Source organism: Mauremys mutica, chromosome 1, assembly GCF_020497125.1.
Source record: "Mauremys mutica isolate MM-2020 ecotype Southern chromosome 1, ASM2049712v1, whole genome shotgun sequence".
Taxonomy (NCBI): Eukaryota; Metazoa; Chordata; order Testudines; family Geoemydidae; genus Mauremys; species Mauremys mutica.
Window position 1 is genome coordinate 147211000 of NC_059072.1, and position 16596 is coordinate 147227595.

General features: G+C 44.7%; 1 non-coding gene across 1 annotated transcript; it reads right to left on the reverse strand.

The window, feature by feature from the left end:
- Positions 1–228: 228 nt before the first annotated feature.
- Positions 229–300, reverse strand: TRNAC-GCA. Its single transcript has one exon. It is a non-coding gene; the product is annotated as a tRNA-Cys (tRNA).
- Between the last annotated feature and the right edge of the window lie 16296 nt (positions 301–16596).

Here is a 16596-nt window from a genome sequence, read left to right on the forward strand (position 1 = left end):
TGATCCCTTTGTTTAATTGATGAAAACATAAACTAGACACTTAGAGGATTGGAACTGATTTCAGCTGATGGACAGGTTTGCTAGGTTTTAATGCATTTGGACGGCGAAATGTTGAGTGTTTACATTCATTTCAAGCATCCTCATATAGTGGAGCTCCTGAACATAATGGAGAATGGAAATGAAAATGTTTTCCTTTTTTAAAAAAAAAAAAAAAGAAAGATGGTTATAAGAGGGCACTTGGGTTTGAACCAAGGACCACTTGATCTGCAGTCAAACACTCTACCACTGAGCTATACCCCCATGAAAACAAGAGCAAGGACTTGTGATCTCCAGGACTTTGAAGGACAGACCCTGCTTCATCGAGCTCCTTTGCCATTCCCAGACCACAGGTGGTTTTAAAAATGGGGTTTGATTAAACTTCTTAAATGTGGTAAACACCACAACTTGCACACCCACCAATATAGCTTCTCCCCCTGACATAGCTGCCACCTCTTGGGGAAGTGGATTAACTACACCCACAGGAAAACTCTCTCCCATCAACATAGAGTAGTGGTTCTCGAAGTGTGGGTCAGGACCCCAAAGTGGGTCGTGATCCTGTTTTAATGGGGTCTGTAGAGCTGCTGTTGGACTTGTTGGGTCCTGGGGCTGAAGCCAAAAGTCTGAGCCCCACCACTCAGGGCTGAATTCCTCAAGCTTTGGTTTTGCCCTCCCCGCACTGGGGCAGAGCTCAGGCTATGGCTCCTCCCACACACACACCTGGTGTGGAGGGGCTTGGTGCTTGGTCCCTTTTCCCAGGGCCATGCAGTAAATTTTTTTGGCAGAAGGGGGATGCAGTGAAAGGAAGTTTGAGGAACCCTGGCATAGAGCTCTCCATTACTGAGCTGCAACAGCATAGATTCAATGTTTGAAATGTCCTTAGCCTCTGAATACATCTAGACTTGGCTCCCTGTAGCACCATGGGTGATCAGACACTGAAAGTACAGCCAGGGAGACACCACACACCAGCCTTACCTAGCAGGCAAGAATCAAACCTCCACAGAAAGACCCGTATGCTTTTCTAGCCCAGCTCCCTAAGCCCTCAGCCACAACCACTCAACAGAGGGGCTTTTCTACACTATGGTTCTGTTCTCACTGAAGGGTCATTTCCAATTGTTTGGTCAGACCAGCTTCCCCAGCACACTCACTGCTGTGCAGCTCTGTACGTGTGGCCATGGCGGAACAGCAAGAATTCCTGCCTATTTCCCTACTGGCTGGAGCATGATTAGAGTGTGTTTGTTGTTAATGATGTTGTATGTTAATGTTGCTGTAGATTGTTCATTCCCTGCCTTGGCAATTCAGACAGTCCCTTTTCCTGTTGTATTGCCTGTACGACTAACAAAACACAAAAACAAGACAACTTTCAGTTTTCCAAAATAATTCAGATCATCACACAGTCTCTTACTCTTTAACCAATAACTTCACCTATAATTTCATTTTAACTGGTAACAATAACATATTAAAAGATCACAAATTCTTATCATATATGTTAGTTTTCTTTTAATCCCCATTGCCAACAACTGAACCTTGGCTCAAGTTGTGGTTTGTCCCAACGTAGGTCCCAACACTTCTGTGAGTTCATATATCTCTGGTTCTTCTGCCATGTGTGATGGTAGAAGGGGTCTTCTATGTCGGAATGTTTGCATCATGGAGAAAAATACCTCTCTTGTCACACTTTTTAATCTTTCAAAGTAGGAGGCGGTAAAGAAGTAATGTAAATGCAAAAAGCACAAGAAAAAACTAAGGTCTGGTCTACACTAAAGACATTTATCGGGATAACTATATTGCTTAGGGGTGTGAAAAATCCACACAGCTGAGCAACATAGTTACACAGCCCTAACCCCCTTGTGTAGATAGCGCTACATGAGCAGGAGAGCTTCTCCTGCCAACACAGCCACCGCCGCTTGCAGGGGCTGGACTAATCAAGTCCGATGGGAGAAATCTCTCCCATTGGCTTAGAGCATCTGTAATAGCAGTGCTACAGCAGTGCAGCTACATTGGTGCAGCTGTGCCAACATCAGCTTTATTGTGTAGCCACAGCATCAGACACAAAACCATAGAATCAGGACTCAACATGTGTGTATCCGGAACTCTGAAATTGGAGGCTGACAAATTCGTTGCCTCATTGGTTACCATCATTTCTACAGCCTGAAAGTCCTTGTTACCCAACCAGGCAGCCAGTTTGGGATCCACAGGGAAGGAATGTCCTATGAAGCACTCTCTCACTCAAACAGTGAAGGATGATTGTTCTCAATCTAACCTTGGCATACTTTGGAAGTGTAATCAGTGACACTGAACTAGGAAGTGGAGTTGTACAAACGATTTTCCTTGGGTCACCATAGCTTCCTTTACTGGTGTGGAAACCAAAAACTGGGTGTGGACTGTTTCAACCTCAGCTCTTTCCAAATCCTTGGTCTTGGATAGGGTAAATTTACACTTCTCTGAAGTAGAATTCTTTACAAAACCACTTAAAATCTCAGCAGTGTTAATGAGGAATGGCTTCCTGAAACATGCCCAGCTTTTCTTTAATTCGGTGGCACAGGTCCAGGGAAGGGACTGGATACAGGCCTGGATCAGAATCTTCATTAGTTACCAGAGCTGGAGATTCTATTAAAAATGGCTATTTTTCTGAAGATATTACATTTTCAACACTGGTTTCATTTTACACACATCTTTAGCACCTAAAAAAGATAAATTCAACAAAAAACTCCACTTCTATTTCCTCAACATCTGAGTCATGAAGGGCTGCATTTCCCATACCATAGGATTAGCTAGGAGAGATCTTCTGTAGGGCCTGGGTTGCAAATGCTTTGGGAACCAACACATGGGCATTTTGCCTAGTTCAAAATCACTTACCATGGAATTCTCTTCCCAGATTATCTGAGACACTATTGCCTTAAACAACTGAAATACACTGTGGTCATATGCACTTCCTTCAGTTAGTTGGAGTTCTGCTGTTGTTCACCATTTCTGAGTGGAAATTTTAAATCACTGCTGTTTCTTTGTTAGCATGTCCAGTAAATTGGAGAGCTCTCTCCTGTTGATAGAACTGCACTTGAACTTTCTCCATGTCATCATGGAGGGATGGAGAAAAAGCAAATCTGAAATCATAAATGAGGACTTTAGCAAAGGGTCATTGTCTTAAATTCTCCAATAAATCTGAGCTACATCTTATCAAACTGAGCTAATATCCAATTGGGTGACCAAACAGCCTTCAGGAAAGATAGAAACCCACATCACATACAGAGAATACATTACAAAGAAAGTGTCAAGTGAAATTCCAGAGCAGGTTACATCTGATTATTCAGAATCGGGACAAGAGATTCTCCCATCACATTCTCCTCTGATCCATTCAAACCTGCTTCACTCATCCCTGTCTCAATAGTCAGTTATGTTATTTACAACATTTTTAGTATCCTAGCATTCCCATAATGAGGGGAAAACAGCCACCTTGCCAGAACCTGGGATTTAAACTCCAAATGGAACCTGGGATTTAAACTCCAAATGATCACACTGTGTTTGGGATCCATTTGAATTTCCCTCCCAGGACTTTGACACTTTCATCTCCAGGATTAAAGAAGTCAAAACATCATCTGCAAGCACAGACAATGGAGAATGCTTCATCACATGACACTTTGAGAAGTGGATGGATAGAATGTGATGAAGATAAACTCTGCATGGCTCAGAGAAAAGGTAAAAGTTCTGCGGTGATGGGGAAGGAGGGAATCTCTGTGTCACCACGTATCCTTCCGGTGTCACAGAGGCTGAAATTACACTTTTTTCCTGCTCCTCTTCATTTATATATAAAATTTGAAAACTTTCCAATATATCTGCTTTTCAGCGCAACCCAGAGCAACGTGAGAACAACTGGCAATGATACAATCTGTATCATTGGTGACTCTAACAATAACTTTGAAATAGGAGGGATGGTATAAATGTGATGCTCCCTGGTTCCTCATAGGAAGGGCACACTCAAATTACTTGTGGGACAATAGAAAGGACAAATGGGTCCATCTCAAAAGAGGATGAACTGCAAAAGGCAAAAATGGGCCACTCATCTGGTCAAGCTGAGGCATAACAGTGCTGCAAACAGTTCAAAGAGCTTTAAAAGTTACTATGTGGAAATCAGGAAAAGTAAAGTATTGATAGCCCTAGAGATTTTTACAGTGTTGATCTCCCTTGCAGATTTTCTGATGCCTAACTTGGGCTGAGTGCCAAGAGAAGGTTTTCCCACACTCACTGCATTCATAGGGCCTCTCCCCTGTGTGGATTCTCTGATGTACAGAAAGGGCTGAGCTGCGAGTGAAAGCTTTTCTACACCCACTGCATGTAATTTTCTCTTTCCCGTGAGGATTTCCTGCTGTGTTGTGGTTTCCATGAGAACCTTCTGAGTTCCTCAAGAGGAAATAAATTTATCCACTTTCTCCCCTGGCTGGTTTCCTTGCTCTGTTTCTGGTCTGTGCTGAATCTCCCAGGATTTTCCCTGCTCATCACTCCTGGACACAGTCCTTTTCGATCTTTGCAATAATTCTCTGTTTTTACCCACTTGCTCAACATTTTCCTGCTGAGAATTCTGTTCCTCTTTCTCACATGCCATTGCATCAGCTGCTGTGATAGAGACAGAAACCTCAAATAGGGATGGAAAGGGGAAGACCAAACCAAAACAAGTGCTGAAGACAGGTCAAATAAAAATCAGGCACTGAACTCCCCCAAACTATTCCCCAAAATAGGAGAGAGGAGGGGGATGAATTCAGCCTTCACATCCTATCCAACATTGCAGGGGGAAGGGAGGAAGCTACTCTCTGGTGTCTGCTAGGATCTACAGGAAGCCATGAACTATATTTACCCTGAGGATATGACCCCTGCTAGGGACAATAATGAACTGACAGACCTTCCAAGAGCTTTGTAGGGCATCCCAGATGTTTCCTTCAGGCACTTACAGATTCTGACTTGGTTTAATGTTTCCTCACCTGTGCAGGGAGCACTCAGGATCTCTCTTTCCTCTGAACCCTGGAGGTCTGGGACCCATGGCTCTTCCCCTTGTTCCAGCAGGGAGATCCCATCAAGTTGGAAAACTAGGAACCCTGCTCAGATGAAAGAAAACAAAGGAGTTCAGTTGATTTCATAAGACTTGGTCATAAAAAAACATTCTATTAATTTAACTTCAGTGCTTAGTGTGACCTGGTGGGCCAGGGGCAGTTCTCACTGAAAATGCCAAGATCAGGGCAGGCTGAAAAAGGCAGAGCAGATGGTCCCAAAACTGCTGGTTAACACTGAAGTTAAACTCACCAACCAGTCACAAACTGCTTCTGATCCCCCACGTGGGTTATCGAGAAGTAGAAAAAAGAAATCACACAGCCCCCTTTATTGCATCCCAGTTCTCTGACTCCTAATCAACAACTAGGTCCAGTACAGTGAGAGGTTATTTAAAAACTCTGCTCACATAAACAAAGTGCTCTTCTGACCCCAAAGGGTCAGCCACATCACCGAAGAAGTGAGCTTTAGCTCACGAAAGCTCATGCCACAATAAATTTGTTAGTCTTTAAGGTGCCACAAGTACTCCTGTTTTTTTTACAAAAGAGGTGATCCATTGTAATTCTGTCCGAACTAACAGTGCAGGCTATAAACACTACTACAGCAACGCAGTGAAATGTTCACTGCCACACATTGTCCTCAGGCGCTCTCTGAACTTTTCCCGGCTGCTTTCTCCCTTTTAGTTGTCTCTCTTCAGAACCCCATCTATTTCGTGCAGCCCCTCTTATCGGGCTGCCCCGCATTACTGAGATTTCAGCATAGGCGACAGATCTCTTTACCCTTGACCATGTTGTTACAACGCTAAAAAGCTGAACAACTAAGGGGACGGAAAGAGTTGCTTCCTTTTTCGCTTCTGCCCAACAGTTTCTGCCTGCACCCTGGAGGTTCAAGTGGAAGTAGAGTGCTCCTGGCGAGACAGGGGAGAAGAACATTAAAGGATTTTCTGCCTGTCCTTCAAGAGAGGAGGCTAAACTTTGGAACCTATCGTTATGTATTTACTTTGCATGTAGACGTGCATGTATCTTTGACATCTTTATCACCTATGTAGAAAACTATTTAAACTCAATTGAAACAATTTGTTAAAGGTCTTTCCTTTGACGTGTTGCTATCCATGCAAAACATTAACACACCTGTTCACTCTGAAAGCCTGGCTTTCTCTGCTGAGAATAATTATACCGTCATTTTAGGTGTCTGCTGAGCATCTTTACTGATATTTAAGGATGTTGTATGTATTCAGGTGCCTGTCTGCTCCGATAGCTAGCTAGCTCAGAGTAACTAGCTTAGAGTAACTGTATAAATCTTGAGTTATGCTATCTGGAAAACAGGGGCAGGTACAATGGAACTGCTTAAAGAAGAAAAATTAAAGCTTCTTATTAGTGTTCCTGATTAGCTAGGTCGATGGAGCGATCGACGATAGAGAGATTAGTTAGATGGATGAATCTATAGACCGAGAGATAGTGTAAACTGTATAAACCTTGAGCACTGTTGTCAGTGAAACATGCATCCGACGAAGTGGGTATGCACCAACGAAAGCGCATGCTCCCAAACGTCTGTTAGTCTATAAGGTGCCACAAGACTCTTTGCTGCTTTTACAGATCCAGACTAAGACGGCTACCCATCTGATACTTGTCAGTGAAATAGGGGAAGTTCCACTGGAAATGCTTAAACAAGAAAAATTAAAGCTGCTTATTAGTGTTCCTGTTTAGATAGATAGATAGATAGATCCCTCATCTGAACACCCTAAACTTTAGGTAGCTGGTTAATCTCTGTCTCTAGAGTGGTCCAAAACCAAAAGCCTGAGCCAAATACCTGTGAGCTGTGGGGAGCTGTAGGCTTTGAAACCACATTGGTGCACATGGATTGATGTTACAGAGCAAACTCAGACGCCTCTACCTTGGTGTCTAAGTGAAACCGTGACTGTAAAGCCAGTAAACTATGCAATTTTGAACTGTATGAAGTACAATTAGAATCCATGGTCCTCTTGATCTGAGGTAGGCAACCTATGGCACATGTGCCGAAGGCTGTACATGAGCTGTTTTTCAGTGGCACTGAATCTGCCCGGTACTCGCCATTAATCCGCTTGGGGGGGGATCTGCATTTTAATTTCAATTTATGTGAAGCGTCTTAAACATTTTAGAAATGTTATTTCTTATACATAAATCAAAAGTTTAGTTATATAATTTAGGTATAAAGGTATAGAGCTTCTGAAAACGTTGATAGGAATTTCCGGCACGCGAAACCTCAAATTAGAGTGACTAAATGAAGACTGGGCACACCACTTCTGAAAGGCTGCCGAGCCCTGCTCTAGCCTGTCTTATTGCGTGACAGAGAGAGTTTTTCCTAGGAAGCATCAGAAGAGAAGGTTTCAGTGGAATTGAATGCTCTGGCTCATACAAGAGACACACGGAGGTTTTGCTGTTCATGGAGCTGTGCAAAGGAAATTGTGTCTCCGTGTGAAATTTAGGAGGGAAATGAAATGTCCACATGGTGGCCCAGTGCCCTAAGGAATGTGGGTGAAGGACTCGGGCTGGGAAATGATTTTACAGGAGTTAATATCAATGATTAAAAGCTATGGGTAAAATGCAGCCACTGTTGTTAGTACTTGAACCTGTGTAGGGGCACCCGAGTGGGTTAACCAGGGGTAGTCGATTATTTTATCATGAGCCAAATTTCTTGGTCAAGGTCTAGTCAATGTCTAGTCTCCAGAGAAAATAATACACTGATGATAATAAGAAGAATATAGAAAGATTTTGCAGTCACTATGGGCATAACTATGATGATTGTTTCGTGTTTCACATTTTATATCTGGCACCACCTTCTTTCCCTTTAGTCTTGTAGTTTACCAAGGGTAAAACTAAACATCTCTTCAGATAGGGAGTGTTTGTGTTCATTCCTGTTAGCCACACAGGGGTTTGATGTAGCTGCTTTCAGCCCTCTGGCTCTGCCGGGATAAGTAACATTTCAGCCTGTCATTGAACTGAACTAGGGAGATGATTTTTTGACAGGTTACACCTCCTCCTAAAGGTGTTTGTCTGGCTGGCAGCCCTGGTTCCCAGGACTCTCCTGAGGGAAGAAAGTTTCTGTGCAAAATACCAAAAATTTTAACAGACAGGCGGGAAAGGTGATGGCCACATAATGGGGCCAGTATGTACCACAACATGGTTCTTTTATGTGGGATGACTCTGAACACTGACTGAGCTCCACTCTCTTGTATTGGAAGACTTGTTTAGTTTTGCACTTGGGAATCTATAAGGCTGAAGCAATTTTATGGCTGGTGACACTACGATTGAAGGGTTATTTAACCATATTTGGTGCTGATATGTAGATTTTACAGCCAGACTAGATCAGTAGGTACCTCTGCTCTGACCTGATTCAGAACAGAGTCCAGAGAATTTTACCCAGTGACTCCTACACAGGGGCAGCTCCAGGCACCAGCACGCCAAGTGCCAGCCTGGGGTGGCAAGCCGCGTGGGGCGCTCTGCCGGTTGCCGCGAGGGCAGCAGGCAGGTTGCCTTCGGCGGCATGCCTGCAGAGGGTCAGCTGGTCCCACGACATCGGCGGACCTCCTGCAGGCGTGATGCCGAATATGCAGGACCGGGGACCTCCCACAGGCAAGCCATCGAAGGCAGCCTGTCTGCCGTGCTTGAAGCGGCAAAATACCTAGAGCCACCCCTGCTCCTACATCCACCCCAAGACCTTCTGCCTGAACGAGGAGGGTTCATTCAGAAAGTCATCATGTGTGGATGTAAAGGTGTGAAATGATGGGGAAATTGGCCCCTCTTTCAAGTTTAAATGTTGTAACTTCTACATCTAGACCAGGGTGGCCAACCTGAGCCTGAGAAGGAGCCAGAATTTCCCAATGTAACTGCTAAACGTGCACCTTTGTATGCAACTACTGAGTCAATTGTGAACCTTCCTCTCATTATCATTATCCCTTTGAAATAATGATGGTGATGGACACTTGGCTCTATATCCCAGAGTGCCCTGGACATCTACAGGCTGCATTAGCCAATCCAATAATTCGACACTTGCAGATGGGCACCTCTGTATTGTGCCTGATTCTTGTACAGCTATTGAAAGGCTGATAGATGCCGATATTTTCCCCTCTTTTTACCCAGCACTAATACCAGGCCAGGCCAGGGCTGGGAAAAGAGAGAGAGCAGCAGGTTTCCCGTATTGTTTCCTGCTCTCTTTTTCTTGACCAGTTTCTCCCCTGCACCAACTTGCTCTTTGTGAGCCTGGCTAGCTCACTTGGTAGCGCATCAGATTCTTAATCTGAGGGTCTAAGGTTCAAATCCCTGGTCAGGTGATTAAAATAAAGATTTTAATCTGTCTTCCTAGAGTCCTCTTTGATGTTATTTTTCTCTTCAGGATTTTGCCTTTGCTAAGAAGGGCCGGGGGGGGGGGGATTGAAGGGGCAACTTCCTGACATCCCCTCTGTCCTCGCAGCCTGGAGGCATAAAGGCCTCTGGGCATATAGCTTGTTCCTCCCCTGCACGCGCGCGCATGCACGCCCGCACGCATGCATACACACACACACACCAGAATATCCCTAAGGAATGAGAATCACCTGCTGCCTTCCCCTGTGCTGCTGGATCCCCAAATGAGGTTGCTCTTCAGCCTGATCCCATGTCCCCTCTTTTCCCAGTGCCCCTCAATCCCAACCCACAGCCCCTCCTATGCTCACTGCTCCTCACTCCCAGCCAGAGCCTACTCCTCTTCACCCTTCTCCTCTGTCCCAACCCACAGACCCCTTCTATTCCTAGTGCTCCTCAATCCCAACCCAGGGCTCCCTCCTTCCCTCCAGCAGCAGGTGCTTCAGACCCCCTCAGCAAGATTTTCTTGCAAGGTATGAGTCTGCATGTGGATTTTACAGTATGTTGGAAATATGTTGGGTTGCTTGCCGAAATGATCACTTTTGGCTGGTGTTGGATTCCGTCTCCTTGTTATAGGGGTAGGAGAAATAAAGGGCTGTTATTCCTGTTGTGTGACTCCAGGGCAGCAGAACTGTGCTTGGCAGACCCTGACTGAGGGACTCACTCTCAATTCAATACCTTTGGGACATGGGTTCCAAAGCCAATTGGGCTGGGTCCTGGGTTCTAATACTAAAATTTAGGGGTTAGTTCAATGTTAGGACAGGGTGGCTGTGGGGGGATGAATGAGTCCCTAGACAACATAGTGAGGTGCCTTCTTATTTTTCCCCTTTTCTACCCAGAATGGCAGATGAACTCTACAGATGCACCTCTGGGCTTGCACTAAGGACAACAGCTGTGAGTGGGGTGCAGAGAGGGGATGGCTCATGTTAAAGGACTTTTTGTTGCTGGACTTAAAAACCATAGGGAGAAGGACACTGCCCAGCTTATTTGGGAGTGGGTCTTTTCCTCATGGTTTATGTTTATGTGTTGGAGCCGCTGACATGACTTCTACTAACCCTGGGCTTACACTGCAATGGAGACATACCCTGAGAGGGCATCTATACTGTGACAAAAGCCCTGTGGCCCGGCTGGCCTGGATCATCTGATTTGGGCTCCTGGGGCTCAGGTTGTGAGGCTAAAAACTGCAGTGTAGACATTTGGGCTCAGAGACACTCACCCCTTGTGGGGTCTCGGAGGCTGGGCTCAAGTCCAAGTGTCTACACTGTAATGTTATAACCCTGCAGCACAAGCCCCACAAGCCTGAATCAATTGACCCAGGGTTTGAAAATAGTGACTTAGGTGTGTTAATGGTAGTGTAGACATAATGCTAGGCTATGGCCACACTGCTATGAAACACCCACGGCTGCCCCATGCCAAATCAGGCTCCTGGGGCTTGGGCCGTGGGGTGGTAAATTTGCAGTCTAGACATCTCGGCTCAGGCTTAATACCAGGCTCTGGGACCTCACAAGGTTGGGAGGGAACTTAGCAAGCAAAAAAAGTAAAATGGCAGTGGAGTATTACCCTGGACTCATGACATTTCTCCATTGGTCTGTCTGCTTTGGGGCAGGGACAATAACACATCCTGCTGCATTTGTTATATCAAAGGATGGTCTAGGATTTTCATTCTCAGGCATGGTGCACGAAGCAGGACTCAACCCTCGGTGCAAACTAAACGAGCTGCCCACAGATTCTGGCAGCCACAATGAGCATTTGGTGTGAGAGCTCAGACCTGCCCCTGTCCCAGAGGGAGGGGGTCATCTGCAAGGGGACTGGAACACTGACCTACCAGCTCCTAACTCCCAAACTTTCAGTAACTCTGTTATCACTGCCTGTGAGTGTAATTTAAACCATAAGAAAAACCACACTAGGCTAGACCAAAAGTCCATCTAGCAGCAGTCCAGGAAGGAGTGGGCAGCAATGCCAACTGCTCCAGGCACACAGGTCAGTGCCTGTGCGCAGGAGGGGGCTCAGGGGTTAGGGGTGAAGGCGGTGCAGGAGAGGGGCAGCGGCTGGGGGCACAGGAGGAGAGTGCGGGAGTTAAGGGCAAAGGGAACACAGTGTAGGGGTTAGGGGGCAAGAGTTAGGGATGAAGGCGGTGCAAGGGTTGGGAGTGCAGGAGCTAGCAGTAAAGGGGGAGGGGGATCGTCCAGGGGCAATGGGGAAGTGCCAAAGTACAAGTTTTGCCCAGGGCACCATTTCCCCTAACGCTGGTCCTTGGTAACATTACTTGCTGGGATGGGGAGGGGGAGGGGAGAGAGATGAGGCATTTTCTCTCCGTTTCTTTCCTCTCCATTTTCTGCTCCTTCCTTCAATTCCAGAAACCTCCCTTGTATTTCAGACTGTTCAGTGATGCCCTCCCCACCACAGAACTCTGGAGCCTTTGCAGCAGAAAGATCCCAGGAGCAGAGGATGAATCCAGGGGCAAGTAGCTGGCAGGAAAGAGTCCTAGCAGCTCTTCTGGGAACGCAGGGGAGGAATGCGTTCTCCCCGTGGGGCTCTGGGGAGCAGGGAGGGTTGTGTGATAAATTCCATCCAACATCCCCCTTTGATCCAAGCCGAGGGACGTCTCAGCTCTCCACGATCCCCTTGGCAGCACCAAACAAGGGACGTTTTCCACTGCCCAGGAGACCCCAGCCAGGGACTCAAGGCAGCCCCACACTTTACCTTTCTCCCTTCTGGGAAATCAAGTTCAAGTTTTAGAAGGAGCTAAAGAAGCTTCAACCCTGCATCTGAATTAATGTCACATTTCTCACTGCCTGACACAAACAAATGTCATTTCAATCCCAGCTGAGTCCACTTCAGTCATTCCTCAGCCTGATTCCTTCAGCCTCCTGCCTTAGGGCACTGCGCCACCGTGTGGGCATTTTGTTTCACTCCTCAGTTTCACACAGAGACACTTTGGGGTCCTGACCCAAAGTTTGAGAACCGCTGCTCTATGCTGATGGAATGCATTTCCATTCTCCATTATGTTCAGGAGCTCCACTATACAGGGATGCTTGAAATGAATGTAAACACAACATTTTGCTGTCAAAATGCATAAAAACCTAGCAAACCTGTCTATCATCTGAAATCAGTTCCAATCCTCTAAGTGTCTAGTTTATGTTTTCATCAATTAAACAAAGAAGGTATCATATGCATGTACATTTGCAGATCCCTCTTTTCCAGGGACTGTGTTGTGTAGAAGAACAAGAACCACATCCAGTTGGGGTTCAGGAGTCTGATGAGCAAAGGCAACTTGGTGCAGGCTAAAGTCACCAGCACCGTGGCTCCTTCACATTCAACCAGCAGCTGGGCCCCCAGGACAAGGCATGAGAAGAAGCCAGTGGCTGTGAGCAGGGAAATAGCCACCAAGAAGCTGGTTAAAGCTGTCAAGATCCCCAGGAAGGTCACCATGCTCATGTCTAGAATGTGGTTGTGGAGATTAATGGAAGGAGGAGGCACACGTCAGAGCCCTAGGGGGGCTCACGTCAGGGCCCTAGTAGGGCTCTGCTTCCCACCACCCAACACAGATGTAATGAGGTTGAGTAGTGTCTGCAAAAGAGAAACTAAACAGCTAATTATTCCTCAAGAAAGGTTTTTAATGACTTACGACTATAAAGTCAACACAGACAGAATAAGAAAAAAAGAATTAAAGACCAACACTGAGAAAGGATTAATACAAATGGCAAGTTATACTGGAGACAAGCACAAGTACAAGTAATATTATGCATTAACTACGTATTCCTATAAGTGCACATATAAAAGGTAGATAATATTGAAAATCGTCACAAGCACGTGCAATGCTATGATTACTGATTGCCCAGCAACTTTACATGTACTGTAACCACCCCCAACAAATACAATTCTATATGTAATACTAATACATTAATTAACTATATTTTACTAACCTTAACCTACCTATAACCTTATATAACAACTTATTAACTTAGATTTACTTTTATGATAAACTTGATGGTAACTTGTACTGAAGACAGGCACAGCGACTTGTACAGCTATTATGGTTTATAAACTACTAGCTTCACCAGTGAAGGACATAAATCCACAGCCTGTAGAGATCAAGCATAGGAGTTGTGACGGTGCTGCCCGTGGGAGCCAGCTGAGGTCACTCAATTATGGTGAACTGTAAACAAAACGAGGTAGACAAACCCCAAAAGCTGGTGGATCTTCCAATACTTAGATTTACCAAGCCAGCACAAAACAGCTTCTCTAGCACCTCACTGGTTACTTAAAAGTCCAAACCACACAGTTCCCTTAAAGTACCCAGCCTCAGGCCTCCGTCCAGACACACCTGTCAGATATGATGCTGATTCCTGAAACTCTTATCTCATCATATAAAAGAAAAGGTTCTTCCAATCTCAAAGGATCAACCACATACCCAGGTTCAATTACAACTAAGCTAAAATTTATTAAAAAAGAAAAGAGAGAGAGTGTGGGTTAAAATATCAATATACAGACAGACTTGAATTCAGTTCTTGAGGTTCAGATACATAGTAGAGGTGAGCTTGTAGTTGCCAAAAGACCTTTTAGAAATAGTCCATAGATTACAGTCCAATGTCCATATTCAGGGTGGTTCCAGTCAATGACTGGGGATCTCAATCCTTGCGGTTTAAAGTTTCCCCTGCTTGAAACCCAAAGCAGATCTGAGATGAAGTAGGATCCTGTCTCAGGGTTCTTATACATTTCCAGCAGCCTTTTGGCCTGAGAAAACAATAGGCTTAACTCTCCTTCCAAACATCCTGGAAATTAACACAGGGTAATTTATCCATTAAACAGTTCAGATACAGGTTATCACAACCTTCAAAGAGACACAATAATACTATTTCACTCAAGTATCATCACAAATGTTAATATTCCTTTTTTGATCTTTGAATTAAAGTTATAGCAATAGACAAGACTTCTTTGCTTACATCACAAGACCTGAGCAAACATCTATCCTTGAGATCTCTAACAATGCAGATTTACATTTCAAAGCTCTATTCATTTACATATCTTCCTAACCAGTCCTTAAGGTTCACCCACGGGTCAGGTCAGTCTGTGAGTTAATTAACTCTTTCTGGCCCTGTCACCTTCCAATGAGATATTATATCACAATCATAACGTCACAGGAGTTTATTACACACAGCGCTGGCGGAGTGTCACCTTGCTTATTAGGCTCAGAGACACCGTCAATCAATTGATTACAATAGAATATATAGATTTTCCATGGGTGGGGGAAAGTGACGGGGTAGACAGTTCCACACCCTGGGACAGGTTTTGCAGCAAGACAAGATAAACACATTAGCCAGTGGTTAACAGGTTACATAATGTCTCTGCCCATGGTTTAAGTTAGCAAGTTAACACTTAATGAATGCTTTGATAAATTTTATTAGTATAAAATATCTATGTTGAATTCTGATTTGGGGGTCCATAGGAATGGAGCAACTCCTCTGATTGTCCAACAGGTACATTCCTAGGGTTAAAGCAAAGAAACAGTGAAAGTATATGGCAATAAAGATTTTCTGTGTGTCTAAAGGCAAGGCATTGGTCCCTGGGAAGGGAGGTGGAAGGATGCCATATCTTATACTGACATGTGCCAACTTTTCATAAACTCAAGGTTGGATCTGTTGGAAGAACGTCTCCCTACAGAAGAGACTAACACAATAGGAACAGGGATTCTTTGTTCAATATGCAACTCTGAATAAGACACAATTATTTAGTTCTTAGCTCCAACGCCTGGCAATTTGCTGACCAGGCCTATCTTAGCAAGCAAGGGTTTCTGTTTACCGCAGCTTTCTCTTAGCTGATGACTATTTGCTAGGCCTCTGGTCCCTTGACCATACTCTGGACTTTGGGTCTGGAAAAGAGCTGGTACAATCCATATACCAGGTTGTTATAAAATGCACATGGATTTTAACCCTTCACATAGAGTAATAGCAAAGATCTTGGTTCAGGCTTGTAGCAGTGATGGAATAAACTGCAGGTTCAAATCAAGTCTCTGGAGTCCATCCACAGCTGGGATGGGTCATTCAGTCCTTTGTACAGAGCTTCAGTTTGTAGCAAAGTCCCTCCAGAGGTATGAAGCAGGATTGAAGACAAGATGGAGATGAGGCATCAGCCTTTTATAGTCTCTTGCCATGTGGTCTTTGCTTTCTTTGTCCCAAGGATACTCTATCCAGCACGTGGCATAGAAAAACCTCAGAGTTCTGTCCATAGGCAAGTCCCTGCATACCTTGCTGAGTCACAAAGCGTATCTGCCATTTCTCAAAGGGTCGATTGTATAGCTGTGGTCCTTAATGGGCCATCAAGCAGGCAAGGCAGAACTGACACCAACTTGTCCGAGGTGTTTCCTGGAAGCATAGCACAAGTTTGAAATACGGACAGCATAGAGCCAATATTCATGACGTCAACTACAAAAATGATACACATCTAGAGATAGCATCATTATAATCAGCCAATCAGAACCTCTCCACAGACCACTTTCATGACAACCTTTCTACAATATTGGCTGCAAATATAGAACAGTGGTCGCAACAGTGATCTATAGATCACCTGTTACAGATTATGTCAATAACGTCACAGGAGGTGACACGGCATCAGTGAGACTGATATTGGAAAACTGCCTCCGGTTTTGGTGTCCTCATTTGAAAAAGATGTTGTGAAACTGGAGCTGGGGCAGCAAAGAGCCACCAAATGTTCTGGAGAAAAATGCCTTCTAGTGAGCTATTGAAAGAGCTCAACCTGTTTAGCTTATCAAAAGAAGATTGAAAGATGACTTCATTGAAATGTTGAAGGGCCTTAATGGAGAGAAAAGATTGGCTATTAAAGGGCTCTTTAATCTAGCAGAGAAAGGCATAACAAGACCCAATGGCTGGAAGGTGAAAACAAACAAATTCATATTACAACTAAGGCACAAATATTCAACAGCGAGGATGATTCACCACAGGAACAAGCTACCAAGGAAAGTGGTGGATTCTCCATCTCCTGATGTCATTCATGAAGATTAGATGCCTTTCTAGAATGTGTTTGCCCCAAAAGTAGCTCTTGTGTCATACAGGAGGCCTGTGAGATGCAGGGGGTCAGATTAGATGCTCTAATGATCTCTTCTGGCCATAAAGTCGACTAATTTCTGAAA